The sequence below is a fragment of the Zootoca vivipara genome, chromosome 13 (assembly GCF_965207765.1).
Source record: "Zootoca vivipara chromosome 13, rZooViv2.hap1.1, whole genome shotgun sequence".
Taxonomy (NCBI): Eukaryota; Metazoa; Chordata; class Lepidosauria; order Squamata; family Lacertidae; genus Zootoca; species Zootoca vivipara.
In genome coordinates, this window is record NC_142596.1 from 9,966,608 (window position 1) to 9,982,492 (window position 15,885).

General features: G+C 41.6%; 1 protein-coding gene across 8 annotated transcripts in view; it reads right to left on the reverse strand.

Annotated features, from left to right (window-relative positions):
• The window catches only part of CSNK1G1 (casein kinase 1 gamma 1), a 53,611-nt gene extending 41,427 nt beyond the window's left edge, over window positions 1-12,184 (reverse strand). For 6 of the 8 annotated variants that reach the window (XM_088656913.1, XM_088656910.1, XM_035132276.3 and 3 more), the window contains exon 1: window positions 12,007-12,184. The gene's annotated coding sequence lies outside the window, so the exon portion shown is untranslated. Of the gene's footprint in view, window positions 1-7,016; window positions 7,095-12,006 lie in introns of those variants that run through there. The other 2 variants (XM_088656912.1, XM_088656909.1) reach the window with 1 other exon arrangement.
• Window positions 12,185-15,885: the final 3,701 nt, after the last annotated feature.

Genomic DNA, 15,885 nt, shown 5'->3' on the forward strand with positions numbered 1-15,885 from the left:
ATAGTTTATATCCATGTGCTTTTAGATTTTGTAGCCACATACAGAGTTCTCTGTCACTATTGCCTAACATTTAAGAATTATTGTCTGCTTGATATCAAATACTTCCTTTGAGGTAGATTTATAACAGAAAAGTAAAAATTAATTAAAATAGTTCCTTAACAGGCTGAGATACTTTTATCTTTAGAATGACCAATTATACTTGCACTTTGACATTAATATGTACATTCAAAGAAAGACAGAGCCTTGTAAACTTAATTTGAATATACCATAGGAATCAGAGTTTATGGACGTTGTGCAACTTATTTTAGATGTCAATTTATAAAAACAAAACATTAGAAATGACAAGGTTTTATCTTCTTAGGGGCATGATAACAGCCTATTACCATGAGCTTGGATTGCTTCCCTATTATGAAATCCCCTAATCCTTCTCATGTATTACAGTTGTACATTCAGTTTGACTCAAATGACTCTGATTGCATTAACTTGTATTCCTAATTATATGCACTTTTCTTCTCATCATAGCACCTTTTCTGCAATACAGTCCTGAAGATTGTCAGAAACCTTTAAGATACAAATAAACTGAGGTTGCATAATACAGACATGACAACCTTGTGCTCATGCACTGAACTAACATTACCATGTGGGAACTGTTCTGCTCTAAAACATCATCTCAAACAATAGCCATAGCCAAATGCATTTTAAAAAATGAAATAGAAATAGTTACTAATATAGTATTCTGTTATCCTAACTTTTTATTTCCCATTTTCTGCTGTTTGACAACCCAGGAATGTATTTTCAGAGCTCCTGAAACCTTTACTTAGTTCAGTCTCTCTTTAACTTGCTTAAAAACAAAATAGAAATAAAATTCCTTCCAGTGGCACCTTAGAGACTAACTAAGTTTGTCATTGGTATGAGCTTTCGTGTGCATGCACACTTCTTCAGATACACTGAAACAGAAGTCACCAGACCCTTATATATAGTGGGAGGGTGGGGAGGGGCATTACTCAGAAGGGTGGTGGGAATAGGTGATTGGCTGATAGGTGTGGTAAACCTGCTGACGACTCTTAATGACTGCAATTGGTCTTACAGAAAAAAAGCAAGGGTTGAGATGGCTAAAAATAGCTTTATCATGTATAATGAGATAAGAATCCAATGTCTCTATTCAGACCAGGTCTCTCCATGGTTTTAAGTTTGGTAATAAGTTGCAATTCAGCAACTTCTCTTTCCAGTCTATTTCTGAAATTCTTTTGTAATAAGACAGCTACTTTGAGATCTTGCATAGAATGCCCTGGAAGATTGAAGTGTTCTCCTACTGGTTTCTCTGTCTTGTGATTCCTGATGTCAGATTTATGTCCATTTATCCTTTGGCGTAGGGTTTGGCCTGCTTGTCCAATATAGAGAGCTGAAGGGCACTGTTGGCATTTGATGGCATACACAGTTAGAAGATGAGCAATTAAATAGTCCTGAGGTGTTATGTTTGATGTTGTTGGGGCCAGTAATGGTGTTGTCCAGGTGTATGTTGCAACAAAGTAGGCATCTGGGTTTATTGCAGGCTCTGGTACCAGTGTCCATGTTAAGTCTGGTTGTTGTATTATTGTGGGTGAGGAGTTGTTTTTCTGATAAAATTTTAGCCATCTCACCCCTTACTTTTTCCTGTAAGACCAATTGCAGTCGTTAACAGTCATCAACAGGTTTACCACACCTATCAGCCAATCACCCATTCCCACCACCCTTCTGAGTAATACCCCTCCCCACCCTCCCACTATATATAAGAGTCTGGTGACTTCTATTTCAGTGTATCTGAAGAAGTGTGCATGCACATGAAAGCTCATACCAATGACAAACTTGCTTCGTCTCTAAGGTGCTACTGGAAGGAATTTTTCTATTTTATTTTTATTTTGTTTCAACGGCAGACCAACACGGCTACCTACCTGTTGCTTAAAAACAGGTAGAGAAAGGTTTTTTAAGTCTGGTACCCAACATTTTCACTAAAGGATAACTATGTTATATGAACAAAAGAAGCTGTCATATACCAAGTCCGAACATTGGTCCATCTTGCCTAGCCTTGCCCGCTCTGACCAACAGCAGTTTTCCCCAGCTCTGCTACCCTAAAGCTAAAAACTGATACTGAACCGAAGAACTGAGTCATGCAAAGCATTTAGCCTTCCAGCAGCGGGAAAGAACTGAAGGAGAACCCACATGAACCATTTTCTCTTTTAGAATAAATAATTTGTGAAATGCTTTTTAATAAAGAGTTTTAAAGTATTGTTAACAGTACTTTATTCAATCAAAAATAATGTAATACTAACAGTATTAGGTAATTACCATGCTCAGCATCGGATTTAGGGCGGTGTAGACAGTTCCCCCCAAAAAGGTGCCAAGCCGAAGAGGTGCATAACAACAACAACAACAACAACAACAACAACAACCACCTATATTTCCACAAGTAACTACTCAAACTTAAGGGGGGCATCACATTTTGTCCTTGCTTAGGGCACCATATTACCAAAGTCAGCCTCTGACTCTACACTGCAGAAATGTACAACTCAAAGCTATTTCTGTTAAGATGAGAAAGCCTACTGTTTTCCCCACAGGAAAATTCCACATCTGTTGAGGGAACAGCACTTTTGCTAGAACCATATACATTCATTCCTTCATTCCAATTCCAATTCCAATTCCAATTAATAGATTTTTGTACACAGCCACTCGATATCTGTCACTGCACATGAGAATCTCCTCATGCTCACCCACTAAAAGATTGTTGTTGTTGGGCAAGGCAGTGGTGGTGACAGCAGCTCAGGTAACTTAAGATGCCCCCACAAGTTCAAAACGTGCAAGACAAACTAGCTTAAAATATTGGTTAATGGTCATTCAAGCTCACCAATCAGCTGGCATTTTACTGTCCAGTCCATATGTGGCTATTGCACCATACTAAGTATAAGGTGGCTTTGTGATCTCATTTGGATGGAACTGAGAGGCCACTGCCAGTCAGAGTAGACAATACTTCACAAGATGGAGCAACTGTCTGACCTGGTGTAAGCGGCTTCCTGTGTAAATTATGTATACCCGGCAGCAAAACCAAAGGACAAAAAGCCCAAGTAGAAAATACGAAAGAAACAGAATTCCAAAAGAATTTGCTTCATTTCTGTCTAGGAAAAAGGTAATGTCAGATGTAGTACTATAATCCAGATATGTTTGAAAATTTTTATGATCTGATTTTGCGAAAATTTAAGGCAATATCTAATTTTCTGTATTTTTTTAATGGCTGCTATAATAGACCATTTTTCTAACTACTATCCTCTAGCCTTAGGCTTACCGTTAACCTAATTATTTTGACATACTGTACCTGGTTCAGAAAGGATAGGTACAATAGCATTTTGTCATTTAACCCAAGAAAAATCTTTATGTTCCAAGTTACATGTCTTCTGTAAAACCCAATTGGCCGGTTGATGTTGAGAAGCTGCATCACCCTAGAATGTGAGAGACTCATAGAACTTAGGTGGCTGTGATAACATAATGCCGTTCAAGTGTTATTCAGCAAGTATAATCACAACCGTTAGGAAGACAAGGAGTCCTCATGTTCAAGAATATTTTGCCGTTTAAAAATAGTAAGCAATAATCGAAAAGTCACATGTATTATTTTGAAGTCATGTGTATTACTCTTAGAATTTACTGAGCACTTTAAAAACTATGGATTGTATCCAACCAAGTTATACCCTGAGTAGACACACTGAAATTAGGATATCTATATTAGTCACATCCATTAAATTGGATACAGTTCTATTATGCACAGCACTGACTCTGTCCAACAAGGTTTATAAATCAATACATACTGGAATTATTCTCTTTCTGCAAGTTCTTTAGCAATTAAAAGAGCTCTGTGAAGGAAGAGTAACCCTAATATTTCATATGTCTACTTTGTGTATATGACCAACCAACCAACATCTCCTCTTTCTGGTCTGTAGAAACAGATATCTTTCTGCTTATATTCAGGCATGAAAAGACAGAACACAAAACTATTAACGTTTAGCCCGGAATAAAACAGTTTAATCACTTGGTGTCAAGAATGAATGAGAAGTATGTCTACTGGGGCTGGAGAGGTATTTGGAGCAATGCTTTATCTATAGCTGCATAAAAAGCTGGGACCAGAGCATAGCTGCCAAGTTATCCCTTTTTTACAGGGATTTTCCCTTATGCTGAATAGGCTTCCTCGCGAGAAAAGTGAAAACTTGGCAGCTATGGACCAGAGTAATATTCCAAAATGTTTCAGCAATGACAAGCAAGTCTTCCCCAGAGGTACCCAATACAGTGTTAGAAACTCAGATATGTAAGCTATTCGCTAAATGGCTCCTTAAACCTAGACTATGGGCGCAACAAGACTATGGGCGCAACAACAGAATGTCTAGTCACCGTGGGGGGGGGGAGATTGTGTATACAGTATTGTCAATGTTAATATATTTTACAATTCAGTAACACATTTTAACAATTCTGGTTATTTTTTTTCGAAACAAGTGAACTAATACACAATTCACATCAATGACACATTTTTCACAGCAATTATAAATGGACCACCACAAACAGCAGTAGTGGACAATCATAAGTCATTTGAATAATATTTATAAATACGGGTATGTACATAGATACTCTTAACCCAATATATTAAGTCGCAGGTTCATCAAGTACTGCAGTCAGTTAAATGTTTATAATATAGAAATTCTTGGAAGAACAGGCCTAACCACAGAATCCTAAACATTTCAACACAGAAATAGATCCTACTAAATTCAAAAGGGCCTACTCTCAGGCAAATGGGATTGGGATAACAACCTAATTCATTCTTTTTCATCAGTACCTCTCTAGTAGCATGCTTATGAACACTCCATTTGCAAGATAACATATTTTGCAGGACTGCCTGTACAGCTGAGTCCTCAGAATCTTGTTACCTAAAAGGTTTTGGGTACTTGGGATGCCACATTTCTTGTGGCATGTAAGCTCTGAGACCAGGGGCGGTGGTGGCTGCTGCCCAAAGGACTCCCAAGGAGAAGGGAGAGAAGAGGAGACCGAAGGAGGGTGTTCAAAAAGAGGTGAGAGGCTGCCCACAGGCAACAGGGGAGCCACAGAAAGAATGGTCAAGGGAGCCGTGGACTCAGAAAGGTTGAAAACCTCTGGTGCACATGATCAGCATAGAGCTCAATTGTCTACCAGCTTGCACTGCTCAGATTAGAACTCTAACACATATGTTACTATTATTATAGTTGTTTTTGTTGCTGTGGTAATTTTCAGCAAAAATCCAGGATTCCTACTGGGGCAAAACCCTAGCATGTGCAAGCTTGACTCAACAACAGATGGCAACATTCTTTCTTTAGAATTTAGGCAGCAACCCTATGGAAAATTTCACAGTACATTTTAAAATCAACTAAGACTGCCATCCTCAATCCATTTCTGCTTCAATTAATTCAATGGGATTTGCTTAAGTAGGCATTTATAGGATTGTATTGTAAATTTATATATACCGGGGAGGTAAAATAATTGGGAGCTGAGAGTCCTGTGGTATGGAGTAAAATGAAATACTTCCACCTTTTCCTCTCTGTATCCAAACTGAATGAACTCTGACTTCAGTAAGCAGCACTGAGTTAGGGTGCTAAGTGGCACTGGTACATTCAAAATAGAAAATAAAAATTAATTATTAGTCTTTCTTTTGTAGAAAACAAATAAAGGATATTGACAGGAGCTTTCATGGACCACAGTTCAATCCAGATGCATGAAGTTTTTATCCCAGGTTGTAAGTAAATGTGTGTGGCATGGTGTGTTTGTATACAGACATATACTTATGTTAGATGGATGGAGTGTAAACCGTGAGATTAAATGGAAAAACAAAATCCAGATTTTCCACATTTCATTTCCCTCTGATTTCACTGTTTACAATAAGCACCTGATAAATTCTGCAATAATACTAATATTAACAGCCTTCCAACATTTATAACAGGCCTCTATCTCCTCAGAAGTAATCCCCTCTGGGCTCTAGAGGACTTACTCTGAAGGACTGAAGTCTTAAAGAAACTTTACAACTTCTATAATGAAAGGAGAGTCAAGCCCAAATTCTTAAAGGAGGAAAGTTGGAAATGGAGGTGGGAGGAACAGAAGCTTGCATAATATCCCCTCTTTCTTCCCAATGTCCTCACCAGCTGCTACTTCTGACAACACAACAAGGGGGCAACAAAATATATTCTCTGGGGGGCAAGTTGGTGATGGTATCCCACCTTCCCCTTCCATGTTGTCCTCTGCTCTGTTTTCAAAAATTAATTTGATAAACACACTCACTGACATGATCTTTCTGATGTTTGGCGGCACTTCATCTTCAAGTCCCCCAAGCCTACCCCTCTCTCTCACTCACAAACCTTTCAGGCAAAGCAATAAAAATATTATAAAGGCAAGCTATAGCCTGCCACACTCACACACTTAATGTGGCTCCTCTGCTCTCTGAATGAATAAAAGATAAAGGGAAATGCTGCAAACTGGATTGGCTGGAGGCATTGATTGGGACCACCCTTTCTCTATGGTATATTGCTCTGTCCTGAAGGCCTGCTGAATGTTGGGAGGGAGGGTTAATAGAGGGGTGCTCCATCTCAATGCCCTCCCTCAGGTTTTTCTGTGTATGAAGGAAAGAACTGATATGGGGGGAATTGTCCCCACCGCAGCAAACGGGTGGGACCTAGCAACACATCATACAGCGATTGTTCAATGGATGCATGCATGCTGAGCCTTGTAGCTGCTTGGTCTTCAGAGGAAGATTGAAAATGGAGTCCAGAGAGATTGAGAGAGTAATTTGGTGAAGGCCGGGTGGGGGCAAAGAGTGGGGGCTCTGATGGGGGCAATCATCGTCATGTAAAGTGAAATCCTCCTTGAGATACTGAGATTAATGAGTGTGTGTTGCAGGGAGAATAACAGAGACTGGGTTCTTCTGGCTTTAAGAGTTCTGGAATTATTGGGAGGGCAATGCTCCACTTGTGCAAACTCACCATCATCCCCAACACTCTAAACCAGAAGAACAAAGCAGAAGCAGAGCTTAGAATTTGACTGGGGTTTGGAGTCTTGCTCTGAAAATGAACAAACCAAGATGAGTTCCACTTCTCTGGATAGGCAAGCAAATGACCTAAAGTTACCAACCCACCATATATATCAATGTCTATAAACATTTTGAATAAATCTGCATAGTTTAGCCACTTATTTGTAGTTCAGTCAACAGCTAAAAGTGGTTACCATGGAAGCAGTTCACAGTTATACCCACGCATCAGTGCTGAGAAACTGAACAAGTAGGTGGCTTCAGGATATCTGAACCCTGATTGCGAAAAGGGGTTGGATTATTTTGCAGCAATAAGTTCTACTGCACCCATAAATCATAGGTTAGAATAAATTATCTTAATATTTATGCTCTTTCCAGGTTACATAAGTTTCCCAGTAATGAAAACCAGCCTAAAAGCAAATGCTACACAGACATTCTACCATGGCAGACATCACTGCTCAGTCATTTTGTGCTTATAAAGCACCTACAATAAGCTGTATATAATACCTAGATAAAATGGTAACCAATTTATCATAAAAGTGTTCAGAAGACAGCACCAAATGAAGCTTTCTGTTTTTTAACATGAAACAAAAGTTTCAACTATTTTAACTGGTCTTAGACCCCACATATATGGAAACCTAATACATACTCATCTGCACTGTAATCCAAACCAAGGCTACTAACATATCTAAAAGCATGCCTAACAGAAATGTTACACAGCCTCTAGATTTGGTTCAGAGCATTTCCCTGGGTTATCCATTCCAATGATTAATAATAATGATAATAATAATTTATTTGTACCCCGTCCATCTGACTGGGTTGCCCCAGCCATTCTGGGAGGCTTCCAAAGTATATCAAAACATAATAAAACATTTAAAAGCTTCCCTGTAAATAATAATAATAATAAATTATTATGAACAGACGACCATCTTGAAAGGCGGCTCCCACTGCAGTCCCCTAACATTTTCTCAATATGCATGTGGGTTAGTAGCTGCACAAGGTACAGTTGGGTTCACATTTGCAGGGTCTGTGCCATAAACTGCCTTATAAAAACAAGCACAGTGGCTTTGAACTGGTCCCAGAAGTTAATATGGAACCAAAGTAATGCCACAATACTGGTAGGACCAATTTCCTCTTCCCAGTATCAGTTAGGTAGGGCAGGATGCAGCATTTTGCACCAGATGTTCCAAACCAGGCATAGGCAAACTCAGCCCTCCAGATGTTTTGGGACTACAACTCCCATCATCCCTAGCTAACAGGACCAGTGGTCAAGGATGATGGGAATTGTAGTCCCAAAACATCTGGAGGGCCGAGTTTGCCTATGCCTGTTCCAAACCATTTTCAATAGTAATTCCACATTAATAACAATGTACCAGTCAGGCCTATTAATTGCACAATGAATAAATGACTATTGCAAAAAAAGTGTTACAAAGATAAGGAAGATTCAAAATTCAGTACAAAGAGCACCTCTACATAGCACATACCCTGCACACACACCCCACACCTCTGTCACTGCTGGATTCACTTTCACTATCCCCTCAAAAATAGCTACCAGGCATTAGTTTAGAATTGACACCACTATTCTAACTTGTATTTTAAAAATGGCAAATGCAGCTTAGTGAGTTATTGAATGATCCTGAATTCTAAATCCACAGTGCTTCCATATGGATATTGAACAGCAAAACATAAACAAAACCGTATTTCTGAAATGTGCTGGATTCTATTAAAGACAACTCCCTAGTCCCTAAAGATATAACTTTGCTGCCTCTCTCTTGCAGGAAACTGACTGCTGATTTAAGTATAAAAATCTGTCATTTTCAGCTACCAGGTGTATACTGCAGGCAGACTTAGGAGTATGGAAGTTCGCAAATCACATGGGAAGAACACCTTTATTGCACAAGTAGAGCAGGTAAGTCTAAGGGACATCAATCCCATAAATTAGCCAGGGCTCCAGTAATTTATGAGCTCAATTGATGTCCCATAAAAGAATTTTGGAGGCCCCATTGCCAAAAGCACGCCTTGGGTTACAACCTGTTTTGGTTTACAACCGGACCTCCAGAACGGATTATGGCTGTAAACCAAGGTACCACTGTAATATCAATGATGATTACTCCTAGATGTGTACTTAAATGTCAGGCTACCAGAATAACAATTGCTAAAAAAATTTTTGTGTGTGTGTCTGTAAAATTTGCTCTATTTCTGAATCATGCAGCCTTCAGTTTTTTAAAAATCTATTCTACAGCTTTCTAACAGGAAGAAGCAACATACAATACAGGCAGTGACCATTTTAGGAGCAGCCAATGTGTGTGTAGCTCCTCACGCGCACATTGCACCAAACCCAGAAGTGACCCAAAAACATTACAAAAAGAGGCGGAACAGGTTGGGGGGTTTGCAGGCTTTTTCAATGGTGTTTCAAATATACACAGTTTCACTTAAATGTGTGGTGCCTTGGAACGAAACCCTGCATAAATTGGGAGTGTCCTGTAGGTGCAGAGTGACAGGTCACCCACAGTAGTGGAGATCGAAACATCTTCTGGTAATATACTTCATATACCACATATAAGATTCACTCAGGTCCTAACAAAGAATTAAACAAACTTGCTGCTCCGTTCCCCCCCCCCCGAAATAAACAAGTTGTATTTTATAAATAATGTAGTGCGGAAGCATACGTAGGCATTCCATCTGCACTACAATAAGACAGCAAACTTTAAGCATGACTTGAGAGACTGATTTAACAAGACCTAGTTTCAAGTAACTATGTTTAAGATTACCTCTAGTTTTCAGCTGCATATCTTTAACGAACACAGAGATACACTAATATAATTTTAGCACACATATCGGCATCCTTGCACACCATATGAATCTTGCACACAGGGTAGTATCAACTGGACAAACATCAAATAAACTATTTTAAAAATAATTACAAGCTAATACAATCCTAACAGCAAACGATTTTTCTTCATACAAACAAACCTCTTTCAGCCCCACAACTAGTAAAATGAAGAAACAAGGCATTTTAAGAAGCACAGCAACAGATCAGCATTAGTTTAGATCTCTACATAAAGGGTAATACCGTGTTTCCCACATTTTAAGACACAATTTTAAGAGATGCGGCTTCCATCCCGACCCTGCAGGCCGCTTCCTCGATCCGGTGCTCCGCGCAGCGCTGCAACAGGTGGGCGGCGGGCGGGATCCGCAAGCGGGGGGCACCTCAGCTCTCGCGTCTCTCCCCCGGGCTGTTTCCTTGGCAATGGGGGATGGAAGCCGCGTCTCCCCCAGGAGCAGGAGAAAGGGCGGCAAGGCGAGAGCCGCCCGCAAGCCCCGGCGCTGCGAGCTCCTCAGTGGCTGCGAGTCTTTGGCAGCGCGATGCCGCAGTGGCTACTCAGTCTTCTCTCTCCCATGCCCAGCGCCGGCGCTGCTGGGCACCAACCCTGCAGGCATGGCTTATTTTCGGGGTATGTCTTATATTTTACGAAGGCTTTAAAATCCTGCCATGGCTTATATTATGACTGTCTTAAAAAAGGGAAAACACGGTAACAATAAACTGATGCATTTTGTCTATGGAGTCATCAAGGCTTAGAGAAGAAAAAGAAAAACAATGTGCTCAACAGGCCCCTAGCAGAAAGAAAGCAGAAAAACTTTCAAGTTCCTTTCAAAACTTTCAAGTTCCTTTAATGGAGTCACATCCTTGCTCTTCCTAAATTGTCTAGCTTGGCTTCCCACAGAGGAGCAAAAGGCTGCATGCTCCAGATATGAAGGCTGTGAAGTATTCAACACCCACAGAGCATTTCAAAATTGCCAGAAACTTGACTCATAAACACTATGTGTGACTCCCAACAGGTTTAAAGAAAAAAAGACAAACCATGTTTTCCACACAATGTGCAGCTAGCCAGTGGAAGTGTGTTTCACGGGATTTATGCATCATAACCCCGTATCAGAAATGTCCTTTTAAAAATAGGATTAAATGTAGTGACCATAGATCTGCTAATGGGCATCAACCAAACATAAGATTTCCTAATCTTTCGCAGAATTATTTCGTATAGTGCCCCTTATTTTACGAATACCACTACAATATGACCAAATCTTGTAGACAAAAGGCTGAGCTAGACAGACCATTGGCCTGAACCCCTAATGGCAATTTGGTCTTTGACGGTAGGAAGCAGCACTATTGTATTTTCCAAAGGCAGAGCTGGTCGGAGGGCAAAACCTGCAGGTGCATGCACACGAAAGCTCATACCAAAATAAAAACTTAGTTGGTCTTTAAGGTGCTACTGAAGGAATTTTTTTATTTTACTGCAGGTTAAGAAACTAGGAGGCCCTCTGTCTCTCTCACACACACATGCGCGCGCGCGCGCGAACTTTTTGATCAAACACCCCTTAGGAGCCAGTCCTTCGTGGTGAGCAGCCGCTCAGCATTTTGCTCAGCATCGAGTTAGGACATCTACAATCATCACCATTATTATTCTGAAACAGGTTGCAGTGGAAAAGCAACACACACAGAGAGAACCCTGGAAACACCTGCTTAAAAGCTCCTGTATGGCTGAAAAAGCTCCGTTCTTCAGCATGGAGAGAGAAAGGCGAGACTCTGCTCCGGGCATCCCTCTTCTCCCTCCCCCCTCAAAAAAGGGGGCACACGCAGCCTCCACTTTGGGCAACCACAGCGTAGGCGCCTCACGCCAGGCGCGCCAAGTGTTATCAGCGAAGCGAGGCCTGGGCAAGTCAGAACATGCCTGAGCCGAGGGAGCGCCCCCTTCCCCAAATCCCCTCTTCCTCTCGTCCTGCCTCGCAAGGGCAGGCCCCGTCGACTGCAGTTAATGGCACAGAGAGACGCCCCCCGCGCCGCCGCCCTCGGAGGTAAAGCAGCAGCCGGAGGCGCTTCTGCGTTGAGGAAAAAGTAAACGCCGCAAACGAGCACTATAACGCCGGTATCCGCCCTGACCTCTTACCGTCCTGAGGAAAGGCCGCTTCTCTCGGGGTGGGGGTGGGGGTAGGGGGCGCGGGAGGGGGCGCGTACCCCGAGCCACTGCCCCCTCCTTCGTTGAAGCACTCTCAGGAGGGGGGGGGGAGAGCGGGACACCCCGGAAGCTCTTGCTGCGGGCTCACGCCCTACGCCCAGCCGGCGCCCTATCGGAGAAAAGCGAGCCGGCCCGAGGCGCCGTCACAAAAACTGCTTCCGGGTCGCGGCCTCCGCGGACGCACCTTAGCAACCGCGTTCGGTTACCAAGCGGAAGCTGAATGAGATTTTGAGGCGAGGGGGCTCACGTGACTCAGAGAGCGAGGAGTCGGCGTCGGCGTCCCCCACCCGCGGAGCAACCGCTGATTGGGCGGATGTGGAGGAGCTAGAAACGTGGATTAAAAGGAACCGGAGGGATGAAGGCGACGCATTATTTCCAGAGAAGTCGCCGAGTTAAGGTTTCCAACAAAAGGGGTTGGGTGGGGAGCTGGAAGCAGAACTATGTCTACTCTGGTGCAAGCCCCATTCAATTCAGTTCCCTGGCCTGCTCCTGGGAAATTATGCGTAGGGTTGCAGCCTGAAATAAGGGGACTTTGAGCTCCCTCCCCTGCGTGCTTCATCACCATCATTCCTTCCCAATCTTCCCCTTCCTCATTGAAGGCAATGTTAGCTGCCCTCTTAAAGAGTCGGGACCCCAAGGGTCATCTAATCCAACCCACTGCTAGGTAGGAAAGAAATTTGAAGAAGTGTGCATGCACACAAAAGCTCATACCTATAACAAACTTAGTTGGTCTCCAAGATGCTACTGGAAGGATTTTTAAAATCTTTTTTAAAAAAAACCTTAAAGGAGACTTCATTCACAACCTCCCGAGGGAGACCATCCCACTTAGCTGCAGATTTATCTCAGATTCTTCTTTCTGCTTGAAGATCAGAAGAATCTTTATTTGCATCAGTCACTAGCCGTAGCCAGTGCTTTTTTTCTGGGGGGGATGCATATCCCTGAACATTTTGTGAACCAAATTTGGCCTCACTGAGTGGCAGTATTTCAATATGTGTAGGAGAATGTGAGTACCCCTAAACATTTTTTAGTGGGGGGAAACAAAAACACTGGCCGTAGCAATAAAATAAAACATACTGAAGCTAGAGATAAAAACTTAACTATACAAAATACATTTTGGAGGCTTACATCAATAATCAAATTTTATTACTTACTACACTTATTACTTCCGTGTGCTGCCCTGGTTCGCCAGAAGCTGCTTTTTCATGCTGGCCACATGACCTGGAAGCTATACGCCAGCTCCCTCGGCCAATAATGCAAGATGAGCGCCGCACCCCGAGTTGGTCATGACTGGACCTAATGGTCAGGGGTCCCTTTACCTTTACCTTACATTTATTTACCACCTTTTCTTCCAGGGAGCTCAAAGTGGTGTACGTGGTTCTCTCCAGTTCATCCTCACGAGCCTGTGAGGTAGGTTGGGGTGGTGACTGGCGGAATGTCACCCCGTGAGTTTCATGGCTGAGTGGGGATTCAAACCCAGGTCATGGTCCAACACACTAACAATTTCAATACACTGGCTCTCAAAAATACATTCTCTGTCCCTTTGGCAAAGGCCCTGCAGTCAGGCTCTGCTCATTTCTCACCTAGTGTGAGCTGATCTTTTCTATCTTCTATTCCCCCATGCCTATCCAGCTTTCTGCTGCCATAATCATTCATGATACCCCTGCTTAGATCCCTACACTGGTTCTCCTCTCCCTTCTGCTTCCAGATGCATCACAGCCACCCTAAGCCTTCTCTTCTATTTATTTTTATTAAAGATTTCTTGGTTGACAAAAATATGTGCAATGTCTCTTTTTTCAAGTTACATTTTCTACAGGTCAGTTTCATTTGTTGAGACTCTTCTGAGCCCTCCCCTGGCCTTTCCCTATCTCTTCTCTCACTTTGCTTTCATGAGCTTCACTTTGCCACCTTCATGGTTGTCTATTGCCTCATGGGTGCCTGCTCTCTAATTGTACCTTATTGATTTCTTCTAATTTCCTCCCTGTTACCTTGTATGTTTAAACCGCTCTCCAAAATAATTGCCTTCCAAAATATATTCAGGATACCACCTCTTCCTTCAAAGCCAATCCGTTTCATGAAAGCTTGGACACAATCCTATTTCCATACAAAATACATCTGACTGAAATAAGCATTCTTCCTGTTTATTCCCATTACTGCTTCCCTCAAAGCACCACATTTTAGACTGCAAATTCCTCAGTACAGAGAGCTATCCTTTTGTACAGTTGTCCAGCTATTAGAACACGAGTCTTTAATTTCAAGGTGGTGGGTTCGAGCCCCATGATGGGCAAAAAGATTCCTGTGTTGCAGTCCAATTCTACAATTCTATGAAACATCAAGCATACTGACATAGATATTAACTATCAGTTCAATTGGGACCTATCGGTAATTGTGTTTTGCATATTACATTTATTATGACATCTTTCATGGATTAGAGCCCACTCCACATTAGCAGCTAAAGCATTATTCTCACTCAGATTATGTTATATACAAGTACAGAGACCAAAGGCCATAACACACTGGTGGAATTTGTGCCCTTAGTATAGTTATCATATGTATACAATATAAGGTGTCGTATCAATAGCTGCCATGCAGAGCTAATGTGTAAGCTTAAAGATTGGTGAACATGCAAATATACCTTTAAATCAACTGAAACTGCTGGATTATGAAATTTGACATTTTAGCTAAACTTTAAGGGTGGGATTCAACTAAGATTTACTCAAAACAAACCCACTGAAAATAAAGGATCTAACATTTATCCTCATTATCTCACTTGGTCTACTACAAATAAAAGGTAGCTAAATACTACCCCTAGAGCAGGAGTGGCAAATCCACAGCCATTTGAAGTCTCCCAGTTCCTAGAAAAATCAAAAACCCTTTCTATTTCTTGCATCCTCCCATTGCTACCAGGTCAAAGCACAGTTTCCTGTTTCCTTACTGCCTGAAACCTCGCATTATTATAGTGGAAGATGTCTGCACAAAGCATCTTCCTCTGCCTCACAGCACAATGCAGAGGAAAACACTTTATCTCTGCTATTCAGATGCTTAGAGGTCCTGCATCTCTTAAACTGCAGTTCTCAGATCTGAAAGTGAACTACAGTACATCTTTGTTATTTTTGTATTCTCTAAGAAGAAACTTTTCAGTAAACTTTTGAAGTTTCTGGTAAAGCTATTCAAATATTAACTGTCTTGGTCTGGGAATTCTTGGCTGTCAGGTGAAACTTTCTGTAAAAACAATCCAGCTCTTTGATATAGCCAAAGAAGCTAGCAGATTTTTCATGTGACTGTTTCTAAATGTGGCATATGGCTTATTATAGCATGATTCAAAATCATTCAAATAGAGCAGGGTTACAGAAGAAGCAGGTTGCCAACCCCGTCAACCAACATATTTTCTTCTGGAAAAGGAAAAGCTATTCTCTTGTGTTGACTATGCAGCATCAGGGTGGCTAACCCACAGCTTGTATCCTTGAGAAATCCCACGTGATTTCTCATGGCTCCATAATTTGCCGGCAGTAGCAACAAATAATTTTCTTTTTCTTTAATTTTTCCTGAACTCACTTCTTTGTTTGAGATGGTGATGTTGGTCTCCCTTGTGCTGATTTGGGCAAAGGGTTTCAGTCTCAGCCCACCCAATGGCATCATCATGATTAATCCAGTGAGTCTCAAACTTTTTTCTCTGGGTCAATACATCTTTCTATTCCCACTATACCTTCCCTCCGTACATGTTAAACTTTGCCTCATACTGTGTTAAAGCATAAGAACTAGAACGCAGACATGTGAATAAGCAAAGTATATCCTGAAAGTGCAGGAGGGGAA